This window comes from Gavia stellata, chromosome 3, assembly GCF_030936135.1.
Source record: "Gavia stellata isolate bGavSte3 chromosome 3, bGavSte3.hap2, whole genome shotgun sequence".
Lineage (NCBI taxonomy): Eukaryota > Metazoa > Chordata > Aves > Gaviiformes > Gaviidae > Gavia > Gavia stellata.
In genome coordinates this window covers 38849350-38856256 of record NC_082596.1, presented here as the reverse complement: position 1 = coordinate 38856256, position 6907 = coordinate 38849350, and positions in this window count along the sequence as shown.

Here is a 6907-nt window from a genome sequence, read left to right as displayed (position 1 = left end):
GCTCTCTTATATCCAAATGGTAGAGGCCTTCTGCTTCTGTGGCTTCTGAACCATGTGGTGAAATATGGATTATTTTGTTTGCTACTAATTCAGCCTTGGAAGTTGAGTAACTCATTAAAATCTCCTATTCGGTGTGAAACCGTAAAGAACTAGTACAGAAAAGCATTCTCATACATATGATCATCAGTAAAAACGTGAGATGGAAAACTCAGCACCTCAGATGTGGGAAGCTCAACCCAAGTAAAAATAGGAGGTAGCATATACTAAACACAACACAAATTATTCCTTGTTGACTGTGGCAGAGCAGACGGTAGATAGGACACCCATGCTGCTGACAGCTGTGCACCCAGACAGCCTCACCTGTCTGATGGTCCTGGCTAAGATATACCAGACCGTCTTGCCTCAAGGTAGGATTACAGAGGCTCCGCATCATAGAATCATAGAATCATAGAATCATAGAAACATAGATAGAATCATAGAATAGTTTGGGTTGGAAGGGACCTTTAAAGGTCATCTACTCCAAGCCCCCTGCAATGAGCAGGGACATGTTCAACTAGATCAGGTTGCTCAGAGCCCCGTCCAACCTGACCTTGAATTTTTCCAGGGATGGGGCATCTACCACCTCCCCGGGCAACCTGTTCCAGTGTTTCACCACCCTTGTTGTAAAAAATTTCTTCCTTATATCTAGTCTAAATCTGCCCTCTTTTAGTTTAAAACCATCACCCCTTGTCTTATCGCAACAGGCCCTACTAAAAGTTTGTCCCCATCTTTCTTATAAGCCCCCTTTAAGTTGAAAGGCTGCAATAAGGTCTTCCCAGAGACTCCTATTCTCCAGGCTGAACAACCCCAACTCTCTCAGCCTTTCTTCATAGGACAGGTGTTCCATTCCCCTGATCACTTTAATGGCCCTCCTCTGGACCCACTCCAACAAGTCCATGTATTTTCTGTACTGAGGACTCCAGAGCTGGATGCAGTACTCCAGGTGGGGTCTCACCAGAGCAGAATAGAGGGGCAGAATCACCTCCCTCGACCTGCTGGCCACGCTTCTTTTGATGCAGCCCAGGATACGGTTGGCTTTCTGGGCTGGGAGAGCACATTGCCAGCTCGTGTCCAGCTTTTCATCCACCAGTACTCCCAAGTTCTTCTCTGCAGAGCTGCTCTCAATCCCTTCATCCCTCAGCCTCTATTGACACTGGGGGTTGCCCCGACCCACATATCAACTTTTCCTTACCACTGCCAAGGTTTCCTAACACCTAACCACAATATCCACACAGCCCATGCATGAGTTTTCATCCTATCAAAACATTATTCGGAGACCACAACTGTGTCTCACTGAGTTTTCTTTGTATTAAACCCTCTCAGTTGCTTTTGTTTATCCACATACACTTTGTTTCCTAGGACTGCACTGCCCATACTACCCTCTTCTAGACTCTACATCTATCTTGCAGGATGGCAGACACAAGACTGGATACAAGACTAAGGTGAAGCCTTATCAGTAGTGAGTAAAGAACTCCTCTTCACACATCCTGGTGTGATATCTGCTTTTTTATCCAAACAATGTGACATGGTTGGTGTAAATTCAGTTGTGATCTGCTGTAATCCCTAGACTTTTTCAGAAAATCTCTGTCTACTGAATACCCTCATTTTAGGTATGTTCATTTTTCTTCCTAATAACAGAACTTAGCTTGTTGGGCTACAGCTTTTTAGCCCAGTAGTGGTTTTTTTCAGATTGTCAGTAACACCTAAGTCCTTTGCCACTTATGCTGCCCCTCCCAGATGTGTGTCATATGCAGGTTTAACAGGTATATTCTCTACTCCATCATCCAAACCATTAATGAAATACTGAATATCAAGCCCAGGTTATAACTCCTTGGACACATCTCCTCAGTTGGAAAGGTAATCATAACTACTCTCTGAACAAGGTTTTTTGAAACAGATCTGCACTGTCTGTGTTGCATTTTCATCTGGAGCAATCTTCTTCAACATTATTCAACAATAACCACTCAACTCTTTTGAAAAAAAAATAAAATAAAAATCCATGGACCATCTTGTGCAATGACACCACATGAGATTTAGGTGTGGTGAAAACTAGATGAAAGCTTATTTCTCCTCCCTCCTTGTTTTGCATTCACAGCATGCATAGGAGCGTGCACACATTTCTTTTTAACTGTTGTTAGTAACCATTTTGCAACTCACCTCTGATATCTTACAAAAGACTAGAGGTCAGTCCACAGACTACCAGAAAGAAACTTGAACTAGACAAGGTTCCCCTATACTGCTTAAGACAAATACCCCTGAGACAGTTTCAAAAGTCTATTGGAGTCAAGTTTCATCTGTAGGTTCTTGATTAACAGCCTCCCCAGGTTCTGGAGAAAAGGGAGAGTTCATACATTTTGTGTCCCAATGTCACAAACACTTTGGCTAAGAGGCAGCAGGATCCTGACAACTATACACTTTCTTAAGTTTAGGTGGTTTCAGGAATTGTTAGGAAAAAACACAATAGCTCAAAGAGTGGTGTTAGGGATTGCTAAGTGCTGGAAACTGTAAGAAGGTGTTGTTCCCAAAGATAGGCATGCTGTTCTGCAGTGCTCTCAAAAGCAACCTGCTACAACATCCAAAGCTGAGGCATGCTCCGCATTGCTATGGCAATGGCTGTGCATGTCCATCTCACTTTCAGAGATTATGTTTATCGCAGATGCTCAGAGCCTCAAGCCTTCGGCAGACATAACAGCTTTGGCTGGAAGAGTCAACCCCGATCTTGTGACCACAGATTACATATTACGTTATGCACCATGCTGTCACAGATGTTTTAACACTTTTGTATGCCTGACATGAGTAGGAGGATCCTCAAGGGAAGCTATAACCACAAATATATTACATTTAAACTTGGAGGAGAGGCCATGCAATGCCTAATTAGATTTTCCTCATTTCTTCCTCACATTTGGCCACTTGGGATGTTACGAAGTTTCACAACGTCTTAACTGAAAGCAAGGACTGTTTTCTGTTGGGTTTGTTTTCTTCCTAGCTGACTAAATGTCAATTAGGTAGTGGAAGAAATTTAATTGAGTTGTGCTGAGTTCTCCAATGACTAACAAGTCTGCTCCTGAGCTCTGGAAGAAAACATTATATCACCTGTGACATGTGTCATCCCAAGGATGAGGCAGCGGAGATGAAGGAACACTGGAGCTTATACAGCTGGATTTCTTCTTTGCAAATGAGGCTCAGGCAGTATAGTCCATGTATACACTGTCTTAAAGAGAACAGAGTAGTAAAGGCCTCCGTCATCATCATCATCCGTATCTCATCCCAGAAACTACAGACTGCTAACATTTACAAGTCCAAAAGCTTGAGCAGAGGGATTTGAACATACTGATTTAAATGCTTTGTTGAGGGTATGTAGACCCCTGGGATGCTGTTTACTGAGCTCGTTTGGGAACCAGCAGCAGTCTGACTGCATCAGCTACGCACTACACCCATGTCTGCTAACCTTGCTGAGAGGTGGGACTGCCTATCTCCTATAGAGGACACAAGTCAGTACTGCCTCACAGGACTGTCCTGTACATTGCGGAGGTACCAGTCAGGTCAGGGAACTTGACCCATGAATTTCTGCATTTTGTTCCTTTGCATAGCTTAGATGTATCCTCCAAAAATGTCAGCCTGCACCTCAGTTCTGGCCTCCTTTTGCTACTTTGGCAATAGAAAGATCCCTTTAAGTAAATGTAAAATAAAGTGTTACTCACTGTAAGGTACCTCTGCGTTGCCACAGCAGCACTGAAGAACCTTTATGTTACTGAAAAGAGGCAATTTGACTGTACAGTCCTGACCTAGACACGTTTTACAGTTGCCATTAAGCTGTGGCTGAACCCTGCCCTTAGTCAGCAGGCAGTGAGGGTGGAGGAGCAGTCTGCAGCCCGTGGAAGAATGCGGGCAGGGTAGAGAGCACACTGCTCTCCCTGAGGTACCAGAAGTTAAAAAGCTGAATCACCTTTGCACAATTTCAGTTTTACAGCTGCAGAGGGTAATGCAGCCTCCCGGGAGCAGCAGAGCAGTCCTGGCCTATGGCACAGCCCTCAGTGCTCCAGCGAAGCTCCTCTCCTGCATCACCCGTACAGCTGGCGTTGTAATTAAGACATCTGATCCACTGAAAAGTGATGTCTACTGCTCTGATACATTAAGCTCTGTAATCTGGTGGGGAAAGGCACAAGAAGATGTGGGTGCTGGTGGCAAAAGTGGGCCACACAGCAATAAGTCAGAGCAGAGACACGCCGTTTTTATCATGAAAGAGGGTAACTGTTGCCACAGACCGCCTAGTCAAGAGCTAGGCTCTGCAGTTCTCAAGTGTTTTCAAAACAGGACTCAGGGCCTTTCTGGGAGGACTTTCATCAAACATAATGAATTCAACTTAGAGGTAACAATGACCTGCATGTATGAGATGCACAAAGAGTTTCAGGCTAGATGATCTAAAGATGCTCTCTGGCCTTAAATACCATCCATCTTCATACCTGCTTTGTCCTTGATGCTGCAGAACTTGCAGCAGGGACCGGCCATCTACTATCTCTCTTCTGATGTTAGCCTTTCTAGAAAATGTTTTTTTTTTTTAAACTCACATCCTCTTCACCATAAATGTTTTCTACCAAAGTTTCATAAGCAAGTATGTGCCCATTCACATAATTTTCAAACTCGATGCCATTATTAATTCAGATTTTGTTTGTGTTTGAAAAATAATGTATTGATGCACTGAATTTTTGAATGACTCATCTAATTCTCTGAGTAGGTGGATTGTATGCCTTCACGCAGTAAAAGTATACTTTAATCTCAGCCATCCAATTCTTTTAAGCTTCAAAGGCGGAACGACGCAATCCAGCAGTGCAGTTGACTGCTGTTTGAATTTCTGAGGAAGATCTCTGGTCATGCACCTATGTCATAAAACAGACCTTCAGTTACCCTAGAGCTTACCAGCGTGGCTTCACACTACTTCAGCTTGTCTCTGGCTCCAAGGAACTGATTTAGACCATGGCATATTTCAGTCCAGTCTTAAAGCTGCTCTGAATTCTGCTGGGCTCCATGACCCTCTAGGGCTGCAGGAGCTGGTGAGGTCAATGGCTGTAGTATCATCTATCCACGCTCCTCTTTCCCTGGCTCAGACTCCAGGCTTCCCAGCATCAACTGGTTTGAATCTAACTCCGCTTAATGGCACCAACTCAGAACAAGAGCTTGAGGTGCATGTGCACATATAGCTACTACTGCCTTTGGAGCATAACGTTGGAGGCTGACATGTGGCAAATGTCTATGGGTAGTCAAACGATCTAGAAGAAACCAAATGCAAGGTTTCCTGCTTCCTAGGTAGGGCCAGCAGACGGTACAGACCTACAGGTAAAGAAGAACTCAATTCTGTCTCATCTGTCTTTTCAAGAAGGACAAAATACGGAGATGGATGTTTCGTCTCCAATCCCACCTTGTGCACAATGGTAGCCTCTGCTATGTACTACTTAGAGCTTTCTACTACAATTGAATAACATCCAGCCTCAGAAGGGGGATATGAAACTTACCTCCTGTATTTAAGTTTCATTTGAGCTGCCTTGGCCAGCTAACCCACCAGCTGCTCTAAGTGCCAACATACATGCCTGATTAGAAAAAAAGTCTGCCATTAAATTTGCAGACAAAACAGAGTAAATGGAATAGTTCCCCTTTCCCAGCCTACGTATTGTTAACATCCCTTTGGCTGAGTGTCAGGCTGTCTAAGCACATTTCTTAAAGCAAGAGTGAAGGTGTTGTCTGCATCAGATTTGCTGGAGAGAGTCTTTATTAACTGTCCCTAATCTGGGATAAATTACATACAATCAGCAACCCCAGCTTCAGAAAATAAATTAGAAAGAGTAAGAAAGTGGTATTAAAACAGCTAAATCAACTCAGCACAGGTAAATACAAGTCCTACATGCAGCTTTTGACTGACTTACAATTACTTAATTCCCTGAAATTAAAGAAAAATTAACCACCTGATTGATCCAGGGGCCACAAATTGCCCTTGTTAATAGAAGACCTGCTGGTTAGGATAATAGAGAGAATTGCTAATTTACTTGCTATTCACTATGCTATATTTTTTCCTTTGAACTGAACCGTTAAAAATAAACAATTTCTTTTCCTTCCCAAATAGGAAAAAAGAGAGAATTTATTACCAGGAATGTTTTGTGGCTTTAGGGGGAAAGTTAAATTTAGAACTCAGACTAGTTGCACAAAACGCTTTATAAATATTTTAAGGAGCTAGCTTCCACTTTCTTCTGAATATAGATGGGAGCAGGGAACAAACTGAAACAAGGGTTTGGGATGGAGTGTTACTCACAGAGCCTGATGTACCTCTGAGGACAAGTGAATGTATTTCGCCTGGGATTTAACCTTTCTTGAGTCTGTACCTTGTCTTTATAAAATTGCAAAGCCCGTGGTAGCCAGACTGGTCAGACAGGAACCTGTTGGTGACTCAGTCTGTAGCCCAAGAACTCCATGCCTCCTGCCCAGATGTGCCTGCACAGGTCCTTCCTCACCTATAAATTGGGGTACAGCTCTGGCTGCTCCCTGGGCATGGGCCCAGGTGCTTTCTCACTAGGACTGTGGCGTATGAACATGTCTATTTGTTAGTAGTGCCTGTTTAGTTTTAATTTAGCATGCCATGCCTGCTTTGCGATGCCCAGTAAGCAGAGGAGACCGGTCCCCACTGCCACCCCATTCTCATTCTCAGCCTTGCCTACCAGCTGCGCCGCGCTCGGCCCATCTGTGCCTCTGCAGTGTCTGGCTTTCCCTTTTTGCACCTTTTCTGATTTTGCTGGACCAAACCTGGGTGTCATGACAGTGAAATACAGACACCTCCTCCTCATCTCAGCAAGCAGGAGGCAACTGGGAGCTAAGTAAAGCC